This window comes from Otolemur garnettii, unplaced genomic scaffold (genome assembly GCF_000181295.1).
Source record: "Otolemur garnettii isolate 467f Iridium unplaced genomic scaffold, OtoGar3 scaffold00004, whole genome shotgun sequence".
NCBI lineage: Eukaryota > Metazoa > Chordata > Mammalia > Primates > Galagidae > Otolemur > Otolemur garnettii.
Genome location: NW_003852399.1, coordinates 1,108,268 through 1,134,305, shown reverse-complemented (window position 1 = coordinate 1,134,305; position 26,038 = coordinate 1,108,268). Strand labels below are relative to the sequence as shown.

Genomic DNA, 26,038 nt, shown 5'->3' with positions numbered 1-26,038 from the left:
AAAAAAACCAAAAAAAAAAAAAAAAAAAAAAGTAAGTACAGATTGGCTCTAAAGACACCAAGTAAGCACAGACTTTGATTCCTTGAAAACTTCACTTCTATGCCTATAGTCCCAGCTACTCCAAAGGTTGAAGTGGGAGGACTGCTTGAGCCCAGGGCTTTGAGGCTGCAGTGAGCTATGATTATACCACTGCACTCCACTGTGGGTATCAGAATGAGACCCTGTCTCTTCAAAAAACAAAACTGTACTGCCACATGAACTCTTGACCATGTTCACACAAATGAAAGTCACGACTAAGCCAACTTTCAGGTTTAGCTGAAAATCTCTCAAAATCCAGCACGCAAGGGTAAGCTCTAGACATGTACATATATTTTTTATGATATTAATACTAGGGCAATCCCAATAATAAATAACACCAAACAGAAGCTCTTTTCTAAATTGTAATAGTCTAACCATCAGTTAGACTGTCTAATCATCTGACTTTCTATAGCAGAAAATCCAGGTACTAATATACATGGCCTGACAATGAAATTCTCAAACTCATCCTAGAAAAAGTGCTAGATAGCTCACTAATGAGTATCACCACGATCACCTTCACAGTACTCCTACGGGCAGCTGTGCACTGACAGCAGTGCCTAGTCCACTCTCTGGAATTCTTTCTGGAATGACTGTAAAGGCTGTCAGCATACGAAGCCTGACAATTAACTTCATGAACTTGCCACCACATGCCTATGTTGGTAGCACTGTACAAACAACTCAAAAGGTTTTGTAACTTTGGTCTATCAGTGTCTCACAGCTATGCTCATGTTGACAAGTGGCAGTGTCTTGCTGAGTGGCATTCATCACTATTGTTGTGTGCTTTTGTGTACTGTACAAGAACAGCTCTGATTATTATTCCAGAAAAAGATTTCCAAAATTGCTTTGAAGGGTGGACTAAGTGCACAGCAACCCGAGGGGAGTACTTTGAAGGTGTCCACAGTGATACTCAGTACTGAGGTACAGACCACTTTTCCCAGAATGAGTTCATGAACTTAATTGTCAGACCTCGTATACAAGCCATACTTACCCAGCATACTCTATGATTTCTTTGCTTCAGCTTCCTCATCCACAAAATGAGGATAATAATATGTATAACTATCATAGTAGAGTTTTGGAGTAGAGGAGGAGTCGGGGGTTCCACTGAGTAATGGTGAACACTCTGGACTCTGGAGTAGAGGGAAGAGGAGGTAGAAATGGGGTAAATGTGAAAGAACTATATAAACAGCACCTGTGTTTATTTTTGTCTACCTTGTGGACAAAGACTTAGAGATAGATGCAAAAAAAAAAAAAAATCCTCTTTTGCAACCCAGAACTCATTGCCAAGTATGAGTTTTGAAACATATAAGGAATATTATGAAGATGAACTAAAAAAAAAAAAGAAAAAACTGTATAAACCATAATTCTCTACAAATGATAGAAATAACCACTGCTAGGGGCTCAGATAGGAAGTAGCTTCAATGCACTAATTAAAAGTGCTGTTTTTAATTAAAAAGATAGATTAGCCCATACCACTTATTTTTAATAGCATAAAACCACCTATCAACCTCTCCTTGACCCCAGAAGTCATCAAGCAAATACTACAACAAAGAGGGGTGAACAGTGTAAACTTCATGGTGATGGATGTGTCATGAAGTGAATTAAACCACAAAGGCAATTAAGTCATAAAAGCAGCAGTTGTGATATTAACTAGACAGAAGGCTCAGAGGATCATCTCCGAAAAGATTTCATTAGCTAAACCACAAAGTCCTGCTGAAAAACATATCAGCAACCTTGTTAAAAATGGGTCACACTATTTATAGAGTCCATCACCAAATCACATAGTCTCTAGTTTAAAAAAAAAAAAAGTCTGAACTTGAACAGGCATGCTAACCAGATTGCTTCATGCTCATCAAAGGAAATCATCTGCTTAAATCCTGCCTACACTCCAGAAAATTTTCTTAATGGGCTCACTGAAGAAACAATCCAGTTTCCCATGATGCCAACATAACGCATAAATCATACTTACTAGAGAACATACTATCCAAGTTTGGGACTAACAACCAATCTGGGCCAGTATCTATATGGAGATGGTTTTCATAATGAAGTTCCTGTTTAGGTCAATTGTGCAGGAGGCTTATTTGTTAGGCTCAGTAAGGGCTCCTACGGTGGGGGAGACCGTCAGAAATGTGTGCAAAGGGATCGAGTGGTAGGCCTGGGACATGAAGCACATTTGCTGTTTTGACTACAAGTGACAAGTGAGATACACCAAAACGCCAGTGGTGGTGATCTGAGTGGTAAAGTCATAGGTCATTTTAAAATTCCCTTCCCTGTATTTTGCTCTATTTTTAAGGTTTTCCCAATGGCTATATTTTGTATAACTAAGGTAGACAAGGTATCTGTAAGGATGGAACATGCCTAAAATAACAATAGGCAATTCTGTTGTTCAAAGACAATCTGTGCTCTATTTCTTCCCAGTCTCTCTTTAAAGCATATGTATTTTTTTCACTTGTTAAAACGCTATTTCAAAAGGGCAAAATATATAGTGTAGGTTATTATAATTAAAGAAAGCAGAGATTTTAGGTCAAATGATCATATGCTAAGACAGATGATTAAAAATCTACTTGCAAGTAAACAAGAACTCTAGCATAACAATGGCAAATTTTTAAGACAATGGTAATTTAATATACTCCAAACTGAATGAAGAGATCCAAATTCAGCCTGGAACATGTATGTGCAAGTATATTCTTGCTTACTCACCTCCTTAAATTCTAAATGAACACAAGCCACTGTAGACCACTGTAAAGATGGAAGTAATGAGCCTAACAGAGCTGCTGCTTGGCCACCACTGCAGGATCCCTGCTGCTGACCCCCTACCCCCCAGCCCTGGACACTGATGGCACCTTTGAAAGGGATCTTGAACACTGCTCAGACCCCAACTAAAGTTAATGTTGTAATACACTTTAACAAAATAAAACATCATCATAGGTGTACTATTGTCAAATTGTTTTTCTAATGGAAAAATAAACCATATTTTTAAAGTTAAAAAATAAAATAAAATAAAATAAAACATCATTTAAAAGAAGAATGGAAACAAAACATTTGGAATGCTGGATTAAAAAGAAATACTACAGCTTGCACCAACTCCCAGGGGGCCCTCTCTCCCTCTAATAGTGAATGTCCTCCGCATGGGGATGCTTCCAGTTCAAGACACATATACGTACAAAGCAGCATCTCACTAAACCAACCATTACACGTGGGTACTATTACTATTTCTGCTTATGATAAGGAGAAGAAGGCTAAGGGAAATTAAATTAAGGTAACACAATTCTTATGTTTCAATGTGGGGATCTGAACTGATCTATCTGATTCTAAAGCCTGTGCTCAACACTATGGAAACAGAGCCTAGCACAGAAATTCCTCCCCTCCCCCAAAAAATAGTTGCTTAGTCATTTTGGCATTTAATTATATCCTATAGTTCTGGATTTGATTTTGCCTGTTATTCTTAACCAGTCAAGATCAGGGAGTAATCACCTGAAAAAAATATCAAAGGAATGCCAACAGGTATTCACTCACCTATAACTGGTCCAATCTCAATACAGAGTGACAACTCATTAAATTAAAAAATAATGAAAAAATGATTTGGTCAATGAAAGCATATAGGAAGAGCAGCATGCACGTACCTGCTCATGAAGGAACACAAGCAAGCTACTGGGTTTTTAATCCTTCTCCCCTAAAAGTTTTTAAATAGGTTTCTGTAGATGAACTGTAAATACATTTTCATATAACCAAATGCTTATGTTCTCCTTGTTTGGTGTTTTAGACAAATGGAAATTGGAGGCAGCTGGTCTGAAGGACACGCTGAGTGAAGAGTGAAGCAGCAAGCTGCTGAGGGAAAGTCCCTGTGGCTTACAGATAATTTTTAAGAGATGCTGATGGATCCCTAGAATAAAATATATCTTGTCTTCGACAAAATAAAATAACCAAATCTTTTAAAAGGTCTACTTTCTTTCCTCATCTTTGCTGAGGAAAGATTGCTCACTGTCAATGAGATCACATATGAATAGAGTCCTCCTTCCAAATCTCTTGCCTTGGAAAGGAAATTATTATTTTGGTTTGCAATAACAGATTAGAGAAGAAAACTGTTTTAAAGTAATGCCCTCATGCAAATTTACTGTAGGGTTATCTATAGAGTAACAGACAAGCCTTGTGGTATTCTGGAATTACAGTTATGTTGCCCAACTAGGAAGCTGCAATTTGAAAATGGGAAACTCCTTTTTTTTTAAATTAAATCATAGCTGTATATATTAATGCAGTCATGGAGCACAACGTGCTGGTTTTATATACAATTTGAAATACTTTCATTAAACTGGTTCACATAGCCTTCACCATATTTTCTTAGTTATTGTGTTAAGACATTTATAGTCTACACTTAGTAGATTTAACTTGTACCCTTGTAAAATGTGTGGTCCTACCAATTACCCTCCCTCCAACCATCTTCGCCCCTCTCCTCCCCCCACCTTTCCTCTTCCTCCTCTTCTTGGGCTATAGTTGGGTTACAGCTTTCATATGAAAGCTATAATTGGTTTCATAGTAGGGCTGAGTACATTGGATACTTTCTCTTCCATTCTTGAGATACTCTGCTTAGAAGAATATGTTCCAGCTCCATCCATGTAAACATGAAAGAGGTAAAGTCTCCATCCTTTTTTAAGGCTGCATAATATTCCATGGTGTACATATACCACAATTTATTGATCCATTCATGGGTCAATAGAGAAACTCCTTTTGGAGTAATCAATGTTCTCACAGAAAACCAGAGCTTTCAGCTAAAGAAGATAAAAATAAAATTAAATTAACACTGCCTAGAACCATCGGGCCCAGAATACTCAAAGCTTGTACATTTTTATCTTAAGCAGTCCACATTCGGTGTAAACTAAAAAACTCACAACTTTACACTATCAGTTTTGACGGTTTAACAGTCTTTGCAGAGGGAAAAGGAAATGACTCCTCCAGTGTGAAGAGCTAGCCTGTCTGCAGTTCACGCCGCCTTGCAGGTACCACGCTGTGCTCTTCTCTGTCAGTACAGCCCTGCAGAGTGCTGGCTTCCGGCCTTGTTGCACTCCACCCCTAGGTTGGCAGGCACCCCAGCAACAACTAACTCAGTGTGACAAGAAGTCAATTTGAAAATAAAAGTGCTACATGTAAATGAGCATTATCAATGAAAGGCTAGATGATTTACCCTCCCTTTGGTCAGAAAAGGTCATTTTTAAGAAAAAAGCCATTTGCAAGGCTCTCACTTTGGGTTGAAAAGGTAACCTTGTTGCCACTGCCCCCCCACACCACACATTAATGCTACTGACTAGGTTATGACATCCTTGACTTTCTTTTTTTAACATCTATGCCATTTTCTATAAAGTTTTTAAGGTATCTGAAAAGACAAGGAAGAGGAAGAAGAAAAGGGCAGAACATTTGTTAAGCACCAGCTATACTGCTAGGCATGGTGCTGAGTGCCTTTGGTACAGAAGTTTATTTAATTTTTACAACATTGCTAAGTGGATATTCGTGTGCCCATTTTATAGATGAGAGGGAAGTGAGCTCCCAGATGGTCCAAAAACTATTTGTTTCTATTCCAACTGTACCAACAGGGAGGTGGAAGCTCACATATTAAGTGGTGTATGCAGGTAACAGAGCTATGACTCACACCAGGAACCACAGATGGCCACTGGTACTATTCAGTACTAGTGTCTGGGCAAGCCTTCTGCACTCTAGCACGCTGTGCTCCCTGGTGACCCCTGTGAGGTGGGGACCTGCATAAATGTGCTTAATGGGGCCAGCACAGAATCCTTATCGAGTCAATATGCTCTAATGGGTGCAAATGGAAGAGAGCTAAGCCACAGGTAATACTCAACGTTAAATTATTGAAGAATGGTTTAGATGTGGTTAGGATATACAGACATGCATTTCAGCCACAGGAGACTGATCACTTTAATTAGACCTTACTCGGCTAAGAATTTACATTTATTTGCTTACTTTGAACTTCTAAACTTAAGGAAGAAGACAACCTAGGTTGCAACCCCAAGTCTTTCACAAGTTAGCTGGGTGATCTGAGTCCAGGTTACTGACTGTAAGTAAGTGATGAGTAATTTCTGCTTCCAACACAGTTTTACAATAAGGATCAGTGGAGAAAATGTATGTAGAACTTCTCTAAACCATAAAACACTACACCAACGGAAAGAATGAACCTGCATATCAGCTGGGCAGGGAAGAGTGGGGAGCTGTACAAGGAAAGTGCTAGGCAGCCACACATCATACTGTTGGCACAGGGAGGTCATTCTGAGATTTACAAAAACAAGAAGAAACAAAACCAAAGAAGGTCTGTGATGACTACTCCACATATGGCACTCCCTTTGCAAGTACAGGCAGTCCCCGAGTTACAAGCACCTGACTTACATACAACATGCACTTACAAATGGAGGCTATCATAGGGAATAGATTTTTACCTGCTTCAAATTACATGCAAATTCAACTGTTCATAACTTGGGGGCTGCCTGTAATTAACAAGAGATCATGTGAAATAACGATCATGCACTGTCAGGGATCAGAGCGAACATCCAGAAACAGAAAAGTGAAACTGCATTCCAGAAGGCAAGAGCCAAGAACTGGGTCCGAGGCAGAGGCAGTCCACCACTGACAAGAGCAAACCTGGGTGACACATGGCTGAAGAGACAGAGGAATGTGGTGTCAGAGGCCATTTCCTCAAAGAACCAACTGACACAGCTGCAAGATGGACCTGTAATAGCTGGTGAGGAGAGAGCAGAGAGAGTGCTGAGGAAGGGCTGGTGAAGAAATAGCTGCTGCATTATTACAGTTACTTTTACAGAAACAGCTAAAATAAGGAACAGGAAACTCTGTGCAAATGAGTGTGCAGAAAAGCACCCACTAGTACAGCTTTTAGACAAGACAAAAAGGAAAAGCACTTGAGTGTCTGATAGAACCCATGGACCAGATGGTGTTTTTCTGATGAGGAGCATTAGCTGTGCTGTGGGGTTACAGGGAGCTACAAGGAGAACTGGTATTTGCGAGCACCACTCTGTGTCAGGCACTGTAGCAGACATTTTCGGGAATAGTTCCATTCGTGCTCATAGCAACACAGTGAGTAGGCAGGTGAAACAACCTAGCTAAGGGCAAGTGACACAGTGAATTAAAATATTCACTATTCACTCTGGCAGCTCTGTGAAATGTCGACATGCCATCCCAGTTAGCCCTCCCAACAGCCCAGAGAGGGGGTATTACCACTTCCTTTTACAGATGTGGAAAGTAAAAGTTAGACTCCTTTCCCAAGGCCTTAAAATGTTAGAGTTAGGGTTCAGCCCCATGTTCATATAACTTCAAATAAGGAATAGACACTTGAAGAAAACCTCTTTGGCATCTCAGAAATAAGACACCATCAGTGGGAAAAAAAGACCAGCAGGACAAGGGAATGGGACTGACAGAGTTCATCAGCCTCACCACTACAACGCCAGCCTGCTTCAGCAGAAGTGGGAAGGGAAGAAACCAACTTGAAGTGGAATTAAAAGCTGGGGCGTCTGCTTTATCTGAATGGAAATTATAAGAAAAGAGAAATTAACACAAGAACTTAAGAGCAGTCACTCCTACAATCAGCACCACTGTCAGTCTTCTAAATTGTTTTTACAATTTTCACTTCCTCTTTAGCAACTCCTGTGGTTACTTGGAGAAGAAGCTGCAAGGGAGCTGAGCACCTTGGTGAAGACCACTAAGATGGCAAAGAAGCTTCATGCAGCCAGAAATAGAATGGCACCCTCATTTAAGTCACTGCTGTGTTGAATAATGTAGCCAGAAAAAGCCCCCTGCTGCTGCTAATTTTAAGAGACATTTCTGTTCTTAAAAAAAAAAAAATAATAATAATAATAAAGGAAGGAAAGTATGTTGAGAAAAGCCCCTGGCACTTTTGTGACAGATTGTATATTAGTAAATGAAGCCTAAAAAAGCAAACGAGGAGGGAGAAACCTTTCAAACAGTGGTGAGGACCTGCTCCAGGTCCTGATGAGATGGTGTGGTGGGTGCTCTTCTTGCAGGGAGTGGTTCAGAATAGAGCAAATATTTACAAACCCTATAAATGGGGAGTCAGAGCCTACCCTGACCATGAAGATGGGACACACTGGTATCCACTGGCAGAAGTATTGATTGATGTAACACTTCTGGGAAACATTTTGTAGGATGTTAAAAGCCTTAAACCCAGCAACTCTACATTTGAGATCCCTTCCTAGGAGTCATCAGGAAAATATGCAAAGCAGTATGTGTATTACAACAGTAAAGGAATGGAAATACCAACATCAGCAATCAAGAATATGAATAAATAGGTCTGTCCATATGATGGACTATTATGCAGCCATGAAAACAGGATAAATGTTAATGACATGAGGACAAAAAGCCTATACATGAAAAAAAGCAGATCACAGAGCTATCCAGCTATGTATACAGGGTGGCCATAAAGTTCTTGTGCAGTTTTTAAAGTACACATGAACTTTATGGCCACCCTGCATAACATTTCTACAGTAATTTTCATATGATTTACATGTTCTATAAAAGTTTAATTATTACTATATAATACATTAAAAAAATGTTAATATATGTTTTGCTTACTAGTTAATACTAATTCTCAAAGTTGTTACAGAATTCTCTTTATATTTTCTGTATTTTCAGTATTTTTATAAAGAGACATTACTTTCATAAACAGAAAATAGTCACCATATTTTAATGCAAACCAAAATTTATCGTGCCTATCAACTTGTCTGGTTTCAACCCTACCAGAATGGATTATTAATAAGCATATGTCACATGCTGGCAGAATCTATGATCATGAAAAATATATAAAGAAGAATAAGATCTAACACCTAGATTGAAACACTGAGAAGACTAGAACTGTATGAGGCAGGATGAGTTAAAAAGAAAATTATTACTAACCTACCAGAGAGGAGTACCTTTCCTTTCTAGTGTCCTAATAAAACAGTGAAGAAAATTCATACTTTCTCATAGTATCCAGTTGACTACTCTGGAAGTGGACTTATCAATGGAAAAGAATAAAATTATCTCCAAACAACTGAGCATATCAGCAGTCATCAACACCACTGCCCTAGTTCACTTTTCCAGAGTGAGCAAAATGCCGTCTTCAGTTAAAGGCATCATGAACAATAAAACAGGCAAACGACTCACGGGCTAGCTGCTTGTCTAACTCCAAACAGAGAAAACCAGAAACGTGAAGCAATCTTTTTATCTCATCTCATATACACATAAACCAAGAACGATGACACAGAACACCTGAAGATTCTTTCAATTTTGAAATTCTGTGATTCTAAGACATGGTAAACTTAACTTCTGGCATATTGAGCTAGCTTGTCCTAGAAGAGCAGTTAATTAAATCTTCCAAAGGATTGTCAATTTCTTGCAAAAATGCCTGGATTAAATTGGAATGGAGAATAAATCCCAAAGGCTACAGAGAAAGGTGACTACAAAGAGCCAGGCCTGGTATTTACAACCCACCCCACAGTCCTACTATACCACCTCTCTCAGCAGGACTGATTTCAAATTCAGCTCCATTTGACCATCTGAGCTTACATGCAGTTATCTAGTTCAGCACAAGAGTTTCTAAAAGGCAAGGAGAAAGTGGCATGGCCAGGTCAATCGGTGAACTGGGAGTTCAAATCCCACTTAGTCAAAAGGGATGTGAACTTTGAGACCCCAGTTTCATCTACAAAAGAAGAAAGATGCACTCACTAGGCTGGGTTCTCTCTCTAGTTCTTCCATAAAAAATCCCTTACAAGTCTGCGGGTACATCCTAAAGCACTTACGACTCTACATGTGCAATTCTAATTAAGATTATCTTACCACCAACTCTTGTGCATACTCTGCAATCCCTTTTTTATCTCCATGACTGTTTAAATATAAAATGATTACTAGTTATTTAAATTGTCTAAGTTCATCCACTCTCCCCACCCCAAATCTTTGACTAAAATTAATGTGCCAGGAAGATACTCCCTGTTTGCACTGCAACATCAGTTACCTCGTTCCACTATCACATAAACCCCAGAGAATTCATTCTCTAGTTTGAAATCTAAGGCTGTTCATAATCACATCATTTTCTCCTTGCTATAATTTCTATGATAAAATGAAATAATGTATGTCTAAGTACCTATTATCATGCCTGGCTTATACTTGATGGTCAAAAGATAGAAGCTACATCTGAATCTAATTGACCTGTTATCCTTGTCAAATTATATTTGCTTTGAAAATACGCAATCTAAAGTTCTGAGCTAAGAGAATAAATCATAAATATTAGGAAGACTAACTGTAGGTATGCACAGTGACAAACACTGTGTAAATACCTGAGAGATAAATACTCATACCCAGATTTAGCATTAAGAAGTCTCTCTCTGAAAATGAATTTTATACCATCTGTGGAAAGGAGGGTGGGAGGGAGGGAGGGAATGCTGTAACTACCCATGATTCTTTCTTTGTCTTAGAAGCAAATAAATTATGCAGTTACTGCAATCTGCTGAATTCAGGTGTCTTGAGTCCCTGCTGGCTGCTAAAGAGGTATTATATTGGTCTTATCCCAAATTACTTCATTTTGCCTTATATTTTAGTTTAATCTTTGGCTACCTATTCTTCAGGACACAGATGGGACATGTATCTTATATAACTAAATTTAGAACTGGGGGCTAGGAATCACATAGAGGAAAATAATATCATTGACCTTTCTAAAAACAATTCTTTTTATATTTTTAAAGATGAGGATTCAGCTTAAAATAATTAACGCTATCTGAATTGAGTTCAACTAACAAATATTTGTTGAGTGTTTATTATGGCAAATCCTCATGCTAGGGATTATGACAAATGTATAGAACACACAGTCACTGCCTAAGTGAGTTTACCCTCTGTCAGGAGAGACAGACTGCACATATAAATAACTAACAAAGGACAGGATATGATAAAGGCAAAAAGAGAAATACAAAGGCCTGCAAGGCAGAGAGGTAGGTAAAGATTATGCCTAGGCCAGGGAGACTGAGAAAGCTTCAAAGAGAAGGCGGAAGGGTCGAGCTTTCTAACAAGACATCCAGAGGACCAGTTCCACCCAGGCTTCATGAAACCGTGGGTGTTTGTAGAACCCAACTGGATGAGAAAAAGACCACAAAGGGCAACACAATTAAATTATCAATGCATCTGCTTCAGTGAAGATAGTGTTCCAGTTTACTAATAACAACCACTGCACAAAAATGGAATAAAAATGAGTGTCTCCAAAACACTAAAAACAACTGTTCCTCTTGACGGCATGATAGTACAAGACTCTGTGCTAGCTCATTACCATATGCTTGGAGGACAAGCTTCCTCTGAGCAAATGGACTGCTCTGCCATTCTAGTCAAGTATGGGCTGGACTCATTTATTCAGGGATGTGAACTGTGAAAGAGGGGCAGAAATCTGATGTTTTAAAAAACACTAATGTAGATAAACAAGAGAAAACATTCTTAATGTACTTTTCTTAAAACAACAAATAAGCCTTTAAAAGCTTTAGGTAACTCTAACAGACATGGGCAACATCAGGATAATTAAACTGACCAGACTCTATCAGAAGAAAAAAGTCATTTCAATCATAGATTTTTGCTTGCTAGTCCCTGTACTGCTTGGTAAAAAAGTGCACACCATTCTGATACCATCTGCAAAAGAGCTGAAAGCCCCATCTCTATAAAAAGCTATTTCCTCTACTGTCCACGTCCCCAAAGTCCCCATCTCCAGCCAGAATGTTTCCCTCACTCCTCTATGGTTCCACAGGCCCTTGCAGATACCACTTGCTAATATTCATTCAGATGTTCGATGAACAGGAGACTAGTCCCCTCCAGCCTATGAGATCCTTGGGGCATCTTTATCCAACTCCTACTAGAGTACCAGGCAAAAAAATCAATTTCTCTGGATCAGTAAATACCCAGAAATACAGAGGTGCAGGCAAATACAAAAGAGTTTCTCCTTTCTAACCCCAGATTCCCAGGGGTGCCCATGAGTTCCTTACAGTGCCACTCCGCATTAGGCCACCTCCTCCTCTCCCAGCTCTGTTAGATGCCAACTAACCAAACTCTCTGAGTCAACCATCAAATCAGCAGAAGCTAATTTTCTGTAAAGAGCATGGGAGCTTCTAATATCAAGAAGATCTAGATAGTTTTGGCAGAGCCCTCCCTGGTCCTGCAAGAAATATCATTACTCAGCTCCACTTCTCCAGCTGGCTGTTAACCATTTGTGAGCTTCCAGAAATGTTAGGCTCACTTATCTCTTTCCAAAATAGAATGAGAAGGTCTGGAAGAGTGACCCAAAGTGCCAGTGTCTTGGAAGCAGGTAGAGATTAAAAGGTTCAATCTGGAAAGGAGGCTCCACTTACAGAAACGTAATTAAGAAAAGTAATTTTTAAAAAGCTACAGTTACAAGGCTTTAAAAATAATCCAAGTCTGATGCCTCTGTTCTACGGCAGAGGAAGTTAAGACACAGTGAGGTGAATGGACAGAGGGAAGCACTTGGATGGAACAAGGACATCGAATAACCAAGAGCTGACTGTACATGCACTGATGACTCAGATGAGTTCAAAGAGGATAATTATACCCTAACTTAACTCTACATCAGTTATCATAAAATCAATTAAAATATAAAGTCTCTGATCCTAAAGATACATGAATATGGCTATTCAGGGGAAACTTATAACTTCATCTGTTTTATGCTTAAGTTTCTTATAAGCAGCATTCTCACTGAACAACATCCTAACCACTAACCCATTTTTTACAGTATTCCTTCTGAAAAACACAAAGTACACCCTTGCTTCCTTAGCAAGTGGCACAGACCATGAGCGTCTAAGGCAAGAAGCAGGAAAGGCTCCAGACAGTAACCTCTAGCTCTGCAAAAGCCAAGCAAAGGCAACACCCTCACTGCTCACTGCAGCCCTGTTCATAGGCCCTTCCAGAGGTGGGGTATGTCTCACCCTAACCCTGCGGTTCTCATACTTAGGGACCAGAATTTCACTGACATGTTGGGGGAGGGGCAGAGAAGAGGAGAAAGAATAGCAGCCACAATCAAAGTGTGGGCTTTCCACCCGCTCCTTTCCTCAAAACTCAGGTGAGTTTACGTCTAGCTATTTCTTGGGACCAAATATGTTATTTATTTTTTTTTAACTGGGAGGAGAACTGGACAAATCAGAGAGCTCTTTTCTTTCAAAGCATTCAAAGGCAAACAGAATGCCTAAATACATGCTCAGCACTGAGGTAACTTCAAACAGTGCACAGGGAGAAAAGGCCAGTGTAACACCATGCTTAGGTTACCACATGCTCAGGGGAATCTCGGTAACCACACCGCAAACATCCTTGTTTAAAAAAAAAGACATCTGTATCAATTATCTTATTTTGCTTATTCCAAAGTAAGAGACCCTTGTTTTTAAACTGTGCACTCTATAATTTCAAACACACCTGTCTGAATGATCATTTGTTGATTAGCTATTGTGTTGAACAAGACATTTTGGTGAATAGAAAGATGAAAGCACAGCCTCTCCCTGGAGTTTAGTGACAGGAACTAATAAATACATAAACAACTGGCCCTAGTACGTTAAAGCAGAAGTGCTAGAACTACATTAATTACCAGATGCTGATAAGCCAAGTAGCCAACTTAAGTCAGTTCTAGGCTAATGCTTTCCTAGCACTCTCTCCTCCTTATAAAACTGATGTTAAGAAAGATGTATTTGTTCTTATATTGTGGATGACAAACCGAGACTCAGAGAGGTTAATAGATCCAAATGATACAATTAATAACAGTAACCACGGCCTTTACAGAGCACTTAACATGCCGTAACTGTGCTAAGTTATGAACCTTGCATTTAAGTGAAGTACTATCATTGTCCCCAGTTCACAAATGAGAAAAGGAACAGAATTTAAGTAACATGTTATGGCAAAGTTGGGTTAGGAACCTATGCTTTTTTGACTCCACGACTGTGTCCCTAACCACTACCTATATTAATAAGTAGCAAAGTTATGCTGGACATCAGAGAATACTTTTAGGAGGAAGTGGCATGTGACATTGATGCAGTGGCTCACTGCTGACCTCCCAGAGCATAACCTTCACAACTGGGGGCTGACGAATGCGAAAATCCCCAATAAGCTAATGTATAAAAGAGCAGGAGTTGCCTTTTACAGGCCCACTATTATGATTATAGTACTCAAGTGCCTGCTTGCAGAGTCTGAGAATTCAACAGCCTACAAAGTCCATACTTTTCTATTTCCTTCCACTTATTTTATAAAACAGTCAGTGTTGCAACAGGATCCCCAATTTAAGAACAAAGCAGCTGAACTGCCTCGAGCAATTTTCTCCCCCAAATAAAATACTGGTTTCGATACACACCGCAGACCCATGTGTTTGAAAGCAGTCAGAGCAACATTGCTGAGCTCCTGTTCCAACAACTTTCATTCTTATCTCCCCTGAAGAAGCTTAAAACAACCTACTCCACGCTAATCAAAGTGAATTAACAGTGTGTCCATCTGGAGACTAGCAAAGAGAAAGTAGGAAGAACAAATAAATGCAAATGTTCTATATTTCAGCCCATTAAGGTAGCCAGACAACAAATGACCAGAAACAGATTGTTCTATAATTCCAACATCTAAAAGCAAAACATGAACTTAGTGCTTTCCTCCACAACATGTGTCCCAGCCCTGGGAATTGAAGATGAACCCACAGAAGAGATCCAGAGATGATGAATGGCCTATTGCTTCAGGATCCCTTCTTTCTCCAAGTCATCTTAACTTAAGCCCTTCAGACTCTGGCCCATCAGACTCACCATGGCTATTCCTTCCCCTCCCCAGGTCAGTCTGCATCAGAGCAACATGATTTAGGTGGGAAGAACTGGGTGAATGCCCCAGGATGTGGCATTCCAATAGCTAAGGGAGCTTTCACAGAGTTGGCAGGATAATCAGATGCCATGGGCAAAGGACTTTCAGTTCGCAAAGATGGTACTGCTGGTGGGGTGCTCTAACTTTCAGAGCAGGTTAATGTATAAGTATCCTTGCACTCTAGTTCTAGTAGATGTTGTCCTTGGACTTGAGATTGTGCCACTATTTGAACTACTTGTTGGCCCAGTCTCCCAACAGCTTTGCTCAAATAAGTCACTTAAATCCTCCCTCACACTTGCCCCCAAATGCTGCATCTAAGTTGCCAGAGAAGCCTGAATAGCTATTGCTGGATCCCAGTCTAGGGTGTTACCAGGCTCAGGCACCAATGTTATGGATCTCGTTGTGCTGTGTTAGTAGCTCCAGGAGCCCAAAGCTCTCCAGGAACATCTCACACTTGAAGACTTCATGTTACTTCTTAAGTATATGAGTCCCAAGTGATTCTATTGAAATGGTTTTTAACCAGTTCAATAAGAACATCACCTATAATAATGAAAATATAACTTAAATTTTCAACAGTATTGGAATGGTTGCTAAATAAAGATACATTCACACAACAGATTATGCTGCCATTAAAAAGTGTAGATTGGGGCAGCACCTGTAGCTCAAAGGTGTAGGGCGCCAGCCCCATAAGCCAAAAGTGGTGGGTTCAAACCCAGCCCCGGCCAAAAAAAAAAGTATAGTTTGGAAATGTCCAGAATAAACAAATACATAGAAACAGAAAAAGCAGATTAGTAGGGGAAATGGAGACATTGGAAGAAAAGGAGGAATGATTGCTGATGGGCATGGGGCTTCTTTCTGCATGATAAAAATGTTCTACAATTGACTGCTTTCCTTCCCCTCAGAAAACATTTACTCCATTTGTACACTGCCATTTTCTTCATAGCATTATCCCCATAAACTTGGACTGACACGTTCCTGATTTCACTTTCATTCTTGCTAAGTTTAACAAGAAACTTAATGTTTGTTCATTGCCCTAATACATCCTTGCAATGACACACAAAAACACTTAATAATGAACACAACTCAGCAAGACACTGCTGCATAACAACACGAACCCAGCTATGAGACGCTGACATACCAAGTTATGAAACCTTACAAAGCTTTTTGTACAGTGCTGCCAACATAAGCACAGAGTGGTTCACAAACTTGACTGTCAGATCTTGTACAATTAGCATGTGGTGGCACAACAGATTTGAAACCAGGGCCATCAGACCAAGGCCTGTGCTCTTAACCACTGCACCATACAATACGATGGTCAACAGTCTTAAAAACAATGAAGGCACAGATACTTTAACCTTCACACTTTTTGTTACAATAAACTTTTATTCATTTTCACAACAAGGGAGAAAAAGATGTGTTCTAATTTTTCCAAATAAAAGTTGTATGTTCTGGTCATTTGTACCCTGTGGTAGGTCCTGAGCAAAGTGATGGCAAAACCCTGACCACACAACATTGCCCCAAATTATTTCCATAAGAGACATGGGCAGTGTTAACACAAAAAGTTGTAAAAACCCAATTAATGAGTTATGGCTGTGTATAGATCCTCATAGTTGAAAAAGGCAAAGCCTCCTAGGCTAGCAGGAAATTTAGGGCAATTACTTCCCCTGACCAGATTTCTGAGGATCAGAGTATAACATCTGCTCAAATGGTGCCCTTGAGGCTCTTCCTACTCTGTCTCAGGTCCCTCATTTCACTTCTGCTCAGATGATGTGTGGTTCTTTCACAGGTGAAATTCAATGCTTAGGGTGTGGGTGCCCTCCAACTGTCTGAAATCCAGGCCCTGCCCCAACCTCATCATCGCAGTCTCTTCTCTCTTCTCTTAGTGGCACAATATTTCCCTGAGCCACTTAAAACAATTTCCAGTTCCATTACTATCCTGGTATCTGTTGCTTGCTCCCATCAAAATATGGCATCCAGTTGTGGTGCAGATGTGGACTGGAAAACTCCTGTGCTGAGGATACAGTAGATCTTCACAGCTTTGATCTGGCTCTTTCCACTTAAAAGCGTGTGAACTTGCACAGCTGCTACACCCCAAGTATTGCCAAAGGGTTGAGCAAGGATCCAGGATCTTGGATTTATTCATTCCATTTCTGAGGGGTTCTAAGAGCCCTTCAAAGTCAGCTGGTCCAAATCTATCATCTTGTGGATGTAGGAAGCGGCATGACTGGCTGGCTATACAAATCTCTCAAAGTTCCACAAGTGACACTGATTTCCTGATTTTAGATCTCCCATGCAAATATATAACTGGCTCATAATAAAAATGTAACTAAAAACTCTAGGCACTCTCAAACTCTAAAAAGTTGAGAATTCCTTACATTTTACACAAACACACACAAAAATCAGCAATAGGAAGGAAACAGAAAATCAAATAAATACATTAATTCTCCTACTAAAAATATTTTGACCACTTATTATGTGCTGTACTTCTCTATAGGGCTGCCTCAAATGGCATCATTCTAAGTTCTCCTTAAAGAAAAACCACATGCTCAAGTAAGAGGCCATATTTATTAATCAACTAGAACAACACACTCTTATTTACTCAAATAATTTTCTAATCAACATATCCAACAGCCCTGAATCACCACATCCTGCCTATCCTGTCCCATAAAGAGAGGAATGTTTGATGTCACAGCTCGTGCCCTAGCTTTTAGAGAGAAATGGTTGTGATCTAATTCCCCAATTTGTTGAAAAGGACACTTTCATGGCAGCTAGACCCAGCTGGAAAGGAATGGCTCCCACACACCTCCCCAACAAAACATAAAAGACATTTAACAGAGAAGAGAGTGAGCGAGCGTGAGAATGAAGAGAGAGATGGCTCTATCAACCCAAACTGAACAGGCATGAAATAAAGCCAATGCCACTGCCACAGGAATGCTGATATACCACACATCTCACAGAAGTCACCTTCCACTCTGTACTTTCAACCTGGGCCTTTGCTAATGATGTCCTCTGCCTGGAATGTTCTACCATCCTTCAAGGTCTAAGTCAAAAAGAACCTTCTAAGATTCTCCAGTTGGAACCATATATGTCCTCACATGTGCTCCCACAGCAAGCTGAACCATCACTGCAGCTCTGACCAGTTAATTCCATACCACCAACCTCATTCACATCTGTGAACAACTTTGGAGCCGAAATCATGTCTAATTTATTCTGTTACCCTTCCCTCTGCATCTACCACAGACTGGACACAAAGGAATACTCAACCGACGTCAGAAATCAAATTAAACTGAACTTAATCTAATGGGAGGCCTTCATGAGCATTTAAGGTTTATATTGACAAAGGAAATTTGTCCTGTGGGTAAACTTTACGACAGATCACTGTTTCCATCTCAGGTTAAATGTGTGTATATGTCTAAGTAAGGGGAAGGGCAGAAGACTGGGTTCTATCAAATAAATCCACGGTGTATTTTTTTTTTTTTTGCCTTCTGGGAATTTTGCTTATTTTTATATACATTCCTTTTCGAGTATATAAAAGTATCTCAAATTGAAAATTATACATGAAGCCATGAAGAATATGTTGGATCCAATTCTACAGTCCTCTGGGATGCTCTTGAAGGTACCAACCTATTTCCACTTTTATCCTTTTTTACCCAACAGCAGATGATACAACGTACAAAAAGGGGGCTCTGGCACCAGAAAACCCTGGATTTAAAACTGGCTTCGGCCATTTTTCAGCTGTGCCCTTGGCCAGACAAGCCTTTCAAGGCTTAGTCCACCCTGGCTGCCCAATAAGAGTAAGACTACTTCCCAAGAAGATGGACAACAGAATAGACAGACTACATAAAGGGCCTCAACTCTAGTAGGTACACAGAGTCACCTGATCTTTAAGAATTTAAGTGTTGTGGGCTCCTGAGTTAAGAAAGAGACAAGGGGTATGGCAACGAGGGCCCCTATCACCACTTGGACCACCAAGGTTGACTGACATCACAACTGTGCTCTTAGTTTCATCTCTTGGTGCCGTGATGGAAATCCAAGAATGCCAGGGAGGCAGCCTGAGCCTCTCTTTGAAGCTTTTCTTCTACTTGGTTTTGGTCAAAGAGTAAAAATTACATGACCAATATTTGAAAATTTTCATTTACCCTTGAAGAAATAATCTGACTTGACAGGGCATCACGGCCTCTGCTCTGCATTTTTATGGTAGTTTTCACTAAAGGCCCAGAATGCTTGTTACCATCTCAGTGTACACTCCTCACCACTGGTTGTTGAGTATAACGAAAACCATCTCTTCCCCTGTTGAGAAAGAAAACCTAACTTTCCCCATAAACCCAACCACATCTGTACTTTCTAAATATTTAATCCCATTTCAAATAAATAACCATTTTTATGCCAGTTTTTGTGATGTCATTTTGTTACCATTATACAAAGTCAAATAAAAATTACTACGAAAAACAATTTTACTTCAGCACTTACAAAAATTTTTTAAGCCCAAACCCAAAATGGAATTCAACACCAGTAGCAAGGTTTTTTGTTGTTGTTGCCATTTGGCAGGGGCCAGGCTCGAACCCACCACCCTCAGTATATGGGGCCGACACCCTACCCACTGAGCCACAGGCGCCATCCCAGTGGCAAGGTTTTTGGATGTAATCCAGAATGCGAAACAACTTTTGTTTTCCTTATTAAAAACTCCATGGTTCTTTTTTTCCTTTTTAATAGCACAGAGTAGAATACAAAGCCTGCTTTCCTAGTTAATCCCAGCCTAGTAATTTTTATTTCACTTATCACTTCTTTCAAGTGAAAAGGTAATCTCTTTATTAATTTTCCCACTTAGAAGGAGAAGGCCATTAACACACCAATGGTCATCTCTATAACCTGAAGGCCGCATGCAGCATGGCAGGCACAATTTTCATTTCATTTTTATAAAAATATGCTTATATAAAAAGATCTAAGAAATCTATGGTAGTAAAGTGCTTTGTAAAAAGAGATAATGAAGTGATGGCTTATCTAAGGAAATCCTGCTCCTATCACAGAAATAGCTAGCAATAACAACACTCATAATTACTCAGCATGCGGTGATTCCAATCTTCCACACCGAGCTTTTGTGTAGAGGCCAAACCATAGTATGCTCTATTTTGCCCAAGTGGCTCTCAAAACTTAAGGGGGAGGGCCAGGCAGACGTAATAATCCTAGCACTCTAGGAGGCCAAGGCTAGAAGATTACTGAGTTCGGGAGTTTGATACCAGCCTGAGCAAGATCAAAACACGACACCATATCTACCAAAAAATAGCAAAATTAGGCAGGTGTTGTGGCACTCACCTTCAGTCCTAGCTACTTGAGAGGCTGAAGCAGGTGGACCAGTGGAACCCAGGAGTTGGAATTTACAATGAGTTAGGCAAACACCTGGTCACTCTAGCCTGGGGGGAAAGTGAAACTATCTCCAAAAAAAAAGAAAAGAAAAAGAAACACCCTCCGGGGGGATTACAATTACAGTAGAACCTCTCTGTAAGTTTACCACACAAACGACTGTAACAAACTGGCAGAGGTGGGCAACAGAAGGAACAAGGACAGACATGTGGTGATGTCCAGTCAATGAAAACTAGGTTAACTTAAAGAGGTGACCAACTATGGAGGTTCTACTCCATACATCTACTCCAGACTATCTTACTATCTACGCCTTATTTCCTAAGCACCCAAACCCTCATCTAAACTTGTTGGATTATTAAAAATTGTTATTTTTCAAGGAGTTATAGGACCTAAATTTTAACTGGGATCAGTTTTTTAGATGATTAGATTATGAGATTTTAATTTTTTTTTCGTTTCTACAGTAAATAGGCATGGTTATAATAATAAAAACAAGTTATGGCAGGGCAGCTCTCATCATGAAACAAAAAGATTTACATCCAGTGGTCACAATACCAATAGATAAGTATTTTCACTGATCATATCATAAAATAAAACTATCACAGACTATCAGATGTATTGATTCACTAATATTTCTGAGGGGCCCCTTCAGTTATAAGCAGTAAGCAGAACAGAACAGCATGGCTGTTCTACAGAACCTGCAACTACAGGAGAGATCCACAGCCCTAAACAAGTTCCATGAAGCATCCCAAGTCTGGGGCCACAGTATGCATAAGGGAGGGCAGCTACAGCACCAAGTCTCCTTCTAGTGGAGACTGGGAAACAGGGAACAGCAGCGAGGGAAGGTCTCTTCAAGATGGAGACATCCATCTGGGCTTAAAATGGGCAGGCATTCATCTAGTATGGGAGGTGGGAGGAGATAGGAAAAACCAAGAGGCTTCCAGCTTGCCACTGCTCCTTCAGGCAACAGGAGAGGAAGGCTGAATAGCGCAGGACGCTAGCTGCAACTGCAAAGAACAGACACCATCCCATAAACCATGGAGAGTTACTGAGGCCCCCACACAGAGGGGTTACTGAGGTCCCTTCCAGGTAACAAAAAGTCAAGTGTTACCAAGTATATTCCTTGGGTAATGGAAAAAGAAAAACACATAATGAAACGCTATCACAAAACATCAGCTCTTCATCCATTTACCATTAGTCTTCTAAAAACATCACAGCCCCCTAAAAGATCTGCCTGCATTACATGCAAATTCAGCTAAAGTTTAGGAGACAATTTGTACGGTCTATTTTCTACTTATAAATCACAAAATGAGTAACCGAATTTGAAAAGAACTTTTAAGCCAGGAAGCAAATGCGATTGCCTTGCTATTATTCCACAGTTCCTCACAACCATTCTGATGGCTTAAAAATTACTTCTGGCTGTAGCATGTAACAAAACAAACATGCTACAATTCAGAGGAAACAAAACGCAAAATGAATGAAAAGATCTATTATATTTCAAGTGTGTAGTGATTTCCTGTTTCTTTCACACTTTTGGCAGCTATGTGCCATATCACAAAGTACTTCTTATACTACAACATCAACAAAAATCCCTATTCAGACTCTGGAAAAACTGGGCATCTCTTTCAAATAGTGACAGCTCTCCATTTAATAATACAAAACAGCAATGTGACTATAAACTACAACCACAGTAACAAAGTACCTTTGTCACTGATAAACCCTCCCATTAGATAATCCAAAACCACATCAGACCTTCAAACTTCCCTTTCAGAATAACAAGCATCCCTCCTTTTCTTCACTACCTTCCTGTGCTTCCTGTTCCCGTCCCAAAATTCTCTTTGGCCACACTGCTTTGTCATCAACATAAGAAGCACAGGGATGGCTGATTTATTCTCTCCTCCCTTCAGAGTGAACTGGGGTCTAGAGAGCTAACAACATACGCTTCCTATTACTTCCTCCCCTAAAACAAGCACTACCTTCTCTAAACTATTACTTCAGGCTGTGTTCTCTTCCTTTTTATTTAATGACAATGATCATCTCCACACCACCTATCATGCAGCAGGCCCTTAGCCAGGCATTTAAATAAATTCATTTCATCATCACTATCATTCCATAAGGTCACTGTATGATCACTGTTTACACATGGAGAAACCACAGCTTGGAGACACTGAGGCACGGAGGGGTGTAGTAAACTGATAAATAGTGAGCAATACAGCCAGGATTCAAATGCAGGTGCATCAAATTCAAACTCCAGTTGGTCACTCTTACTTCTTTCTATTCAGAACTAGCAAAGTACATGCAAGAAATTACCCTATTCATACACACTCAGAGCCAGAAATCCATAATACCTGCAGAGTATACAATCACTGTAGTAGAAAAAGAGATGGAAAGAAAGGGTTGGGAGGCAGATGCTGGGCCTGACATTGCCTGTCCTCCCTGATAAAGGGTATAGCAGCCTCACATCACCCCACTGATGACTCCTGAGGCTCCTTTTTCACAGAAAGATAGTCAGAGGTCAAAGAAATTCAGCTCTTGAGAAAACCCTATGAATATATAAGGAGTAACTACTCTACAGGTTTGAACCTAAAGAGGAGGTTAATAAAATTGTCATGGAAACTTAACTTCTTTGATAGTACTGCTGAGTCAGTCAAATGGCTGCAAAAAGTTTCATGATGTTTTAAAAAAAAAAAAGTACAAACTCCAGGCACCTTAATGATTATGAAGCATTATGACTGGGAGATGAGTTTCTCAAGTGAGGCACAGAAAATAGAGAACTTGGTTGAGACCAAGCTGCATGTAACAAGGACTACAACTCCAAACTCTGTATGATCACTGCCCACCAAACAGGGACACTGGGATTAAAACAATACAAAACAAAACCTCAGAAACAGCCCTTTGAATCAAACATATGACCCAAGATAAATGTTTACTGAATGAATGAGTGATCAATCAATCAAGGCTATGATTCTTGCCTTGCACTTCATAGTCACAGTGGGGAAGACAAAGCTAAAAGGGCATGTGTGTGCACACGTGTGCAGGTTTAAGGGTGTAGGTCAATAGTTCTCATCCTTGCTGTTCATAGTGTGGTCTGTGGATCACAGTGGCAGTAGCATCATTGAAGAGTTTGTGAGAGGCTCGGCGCCTATAGCTCAACCGGCTAAGGCGCCAGCCACGTACACCTAAGGTGGCAGGTTCGAATCCCCAGCCTGGACCCGCCAAACAACAATGACGGCTGCAACCAAAAAATAGTCGGGCGTTGTGGCGGGCGCCTGTGGTCCCAGCTACTTGGGAGGCGGAGGCAGGAGACTCGCTTGAGCCCAGGAGTTGGAGGTTGCTGTGAGCTGTAATGCCACGGCACTCTACCCAGGGGGACAGCTTGAGGCTCTGTCTCAAAAAAAAAAAAAAAAGAAGAGTTTGTGAGAAATACAGAATACTGGGCCCCATCCCAGACCTGCTAAACCAGAATCAGCATTTACCGAGCTTTCCAGGTAACTTGTATACACATGAAAATTTGAGAAACACTGGCCTAGGTCTATAAAACACATTCAGAGCAAGCTGGATAAAGACAAGGAAATAAATCAAAGGAACGAATATGTGATAAATGTCCACTATGTACTGGATATGGTACTATGTACTCCACACGAATACTGAAGAGTGAGGCAGATGAATGGTGTCAGCATCTGTCACCTGATACCTCAGAGGGATCCAAAAAGCATGCAATTCTCTTATAGTCTGGGAGGACCATGGTAAAGCCAACATGGTAGACAGATAGCATTTTTCTGATGGTCCTCATTTTGATTATTACCAAACTTTAACCAAAAATATGCCTATTAGCACTGTCATTAAAAGATGCTAAACTAAACATTAGACCCATGAAAAAAGTGGAAATGATATTAAATTTCCAAAGAAACCACCAGAGAGCTTTTAAGAGAGACTATTTCTCTCAAACAGCTATGGAGGCAAAAATCTCACATTTCACCATAACAAAACAGTTGGAGCACTTCAGGAAAACTGAGGTACAAGTGACTCTTGAGACACAGATTATGGCTAAGCTCACAGGTAACTGGGCACTAATGGTTTGGGCCCAGGAACAAGGACAACAAAATCTCTTCCCAGATAATGTGGTTACTTCTCTTGGCCAAACCAGCCTTCATCAATACTTAAATAAAACTCAGCTAAAAATTAACAATGCCATAAATGGACTATTATGGGGGAGCATCCCTCCTACTGTGAGGAAAAATGCCCTATAGCTGGCTTGAAAAATGTTATTAAAGGTGACTTTTTTTAAATAGCCAAAGCAAACACAAAATGCATTGCTTATTTGTTTAGCAAAGGCCACAATTTGGCACCACAATAGGAAATGTCCACTGTGTTTCTATTATGAAACTACTGCCTCTTAAAAACAGTTTTTAGAAAATCACCCACATAGAAGCTACCAGAAACTAAACATATGGAAGCAAACAACTCATAAGGCCAGCTCCAGGGAGATGATTCCATGACCAGGGCAATCCTCACTCCTCTGGCAGGCTCTCCTTGTACTGGGGGGGGGAGGGGGGGGGGCCTATGAGGCCAGTATAATTGCTCTTGCTGATGCCTTTTAGTCCAGGAGTGATGGAGAACCAAGTCTGATGTCAGGAGAGGAGAGTTTAAGACCCAGCGCCACTTCTCATACTAAAACTGTCTGACTCCACACAGTTCCTACAATTTACACACTAGCTAACAATGACAACTATATCCTATGCAGCCAGAATCATATTTAAAAAAAAAAAAAAAACAAAAACCTACAACCACCAAGGAAAGAGAAATATCTCAGCTGACCTCCATAAATGGGAAAGACTACAGAAATGCAAAAATATCCTTCTTCCCCCTCAAGATACTATATGGCTCCAAATCCTGCATGGAAGAGGCTCTGGGATTTGCTCCCCCACTCTGGAACTATCTGGAACTAATCAGATCAAATCTCCAGCACTGATGTGCTAACAGGAAAAGCCCATTAATGTTCTCAATCAACACACCTGCACATTGGTTCATTCTAGATTTGTGTTGTGATCCAACTGTTTATGCAAGTGGTTCTGGGCTAAGAGTAGACAAGCTGGAGTCCCTGCTCTAAGGAACTGGGGTAGGTAAAAGAAACAAGGACACAAGCTGCAATTACTGTATGGGCACCTTGTTATGATTGCTTGGAACTGACTCAAAACAAAGGGTAAGCCAGTTAGGCCAGTGCTCATGTAAACAGAGCACCAAAATATACTTGTAAACTAGAAAATTGTATATTGCAGTATTCTCACTTAGAGGCGTTCTAAACGTAACTGTAAGAAACATATTGCTAATTTAACAGTGTAAAATGGTGAGAGCAACATGGGGCACTGTCAGATTTACAATGTAAGTGCATTAATGTACATAGTTACCATGTAATAAAAAAAAAACAACAACATAACAGATAACAACGTGTCATTAACTGTCTTTTCCAAGAATGATGACTTCAGCTACCTGCAAAGGCCTTGTCTGGATAAGTGGGGTAAGCAAGTGTGGGAGCAGAGCAGAACTGCTTGAGATAGGAAAGAGGTAGTGGAATCGTGGTACCAGCAGGTCTCTTTTTAGAGCCTTAGAAGAAATATGTCAGTTTGAGGGATTCCCCGACCCTCAGGCTGACCCTCACTTTAGAAAGAGGCAACTGAATGACTAATATATTCATTTAATCAATCTTTAAAGAGCAACACCTGCTTATTAAGTAGGT

At 40.2% G+C, this 26,038-nt stretch overlaps 1 protein-coding gene and 1 non-coding gene across 2 annotated transcripts in view; one reads left to right on the top strand and one right to left on the bottom strand.

Annotated features, from left to right (window-relative positions):
- ASAP1 (ArfGAP with SH3 domain, ankyrin repeat and PH domain 1) overlaps nucleotides 1–26,038 on the bottom strand; it is a 345,855-nt gene that overhangs the window by 229,673 nt on the left and 90,144 nt on the right. The gene's annotated exons all lie outside the window — the stretch shown is intronic.
- On the top strand, nucleotides 1,263–1,395 carry LOC111728069. The gene has a single exon (XR_002775477.1). It is a non-coding gene; the product is annotated as a small nucleolar RNA SNORA40 (small nucleolar RNA).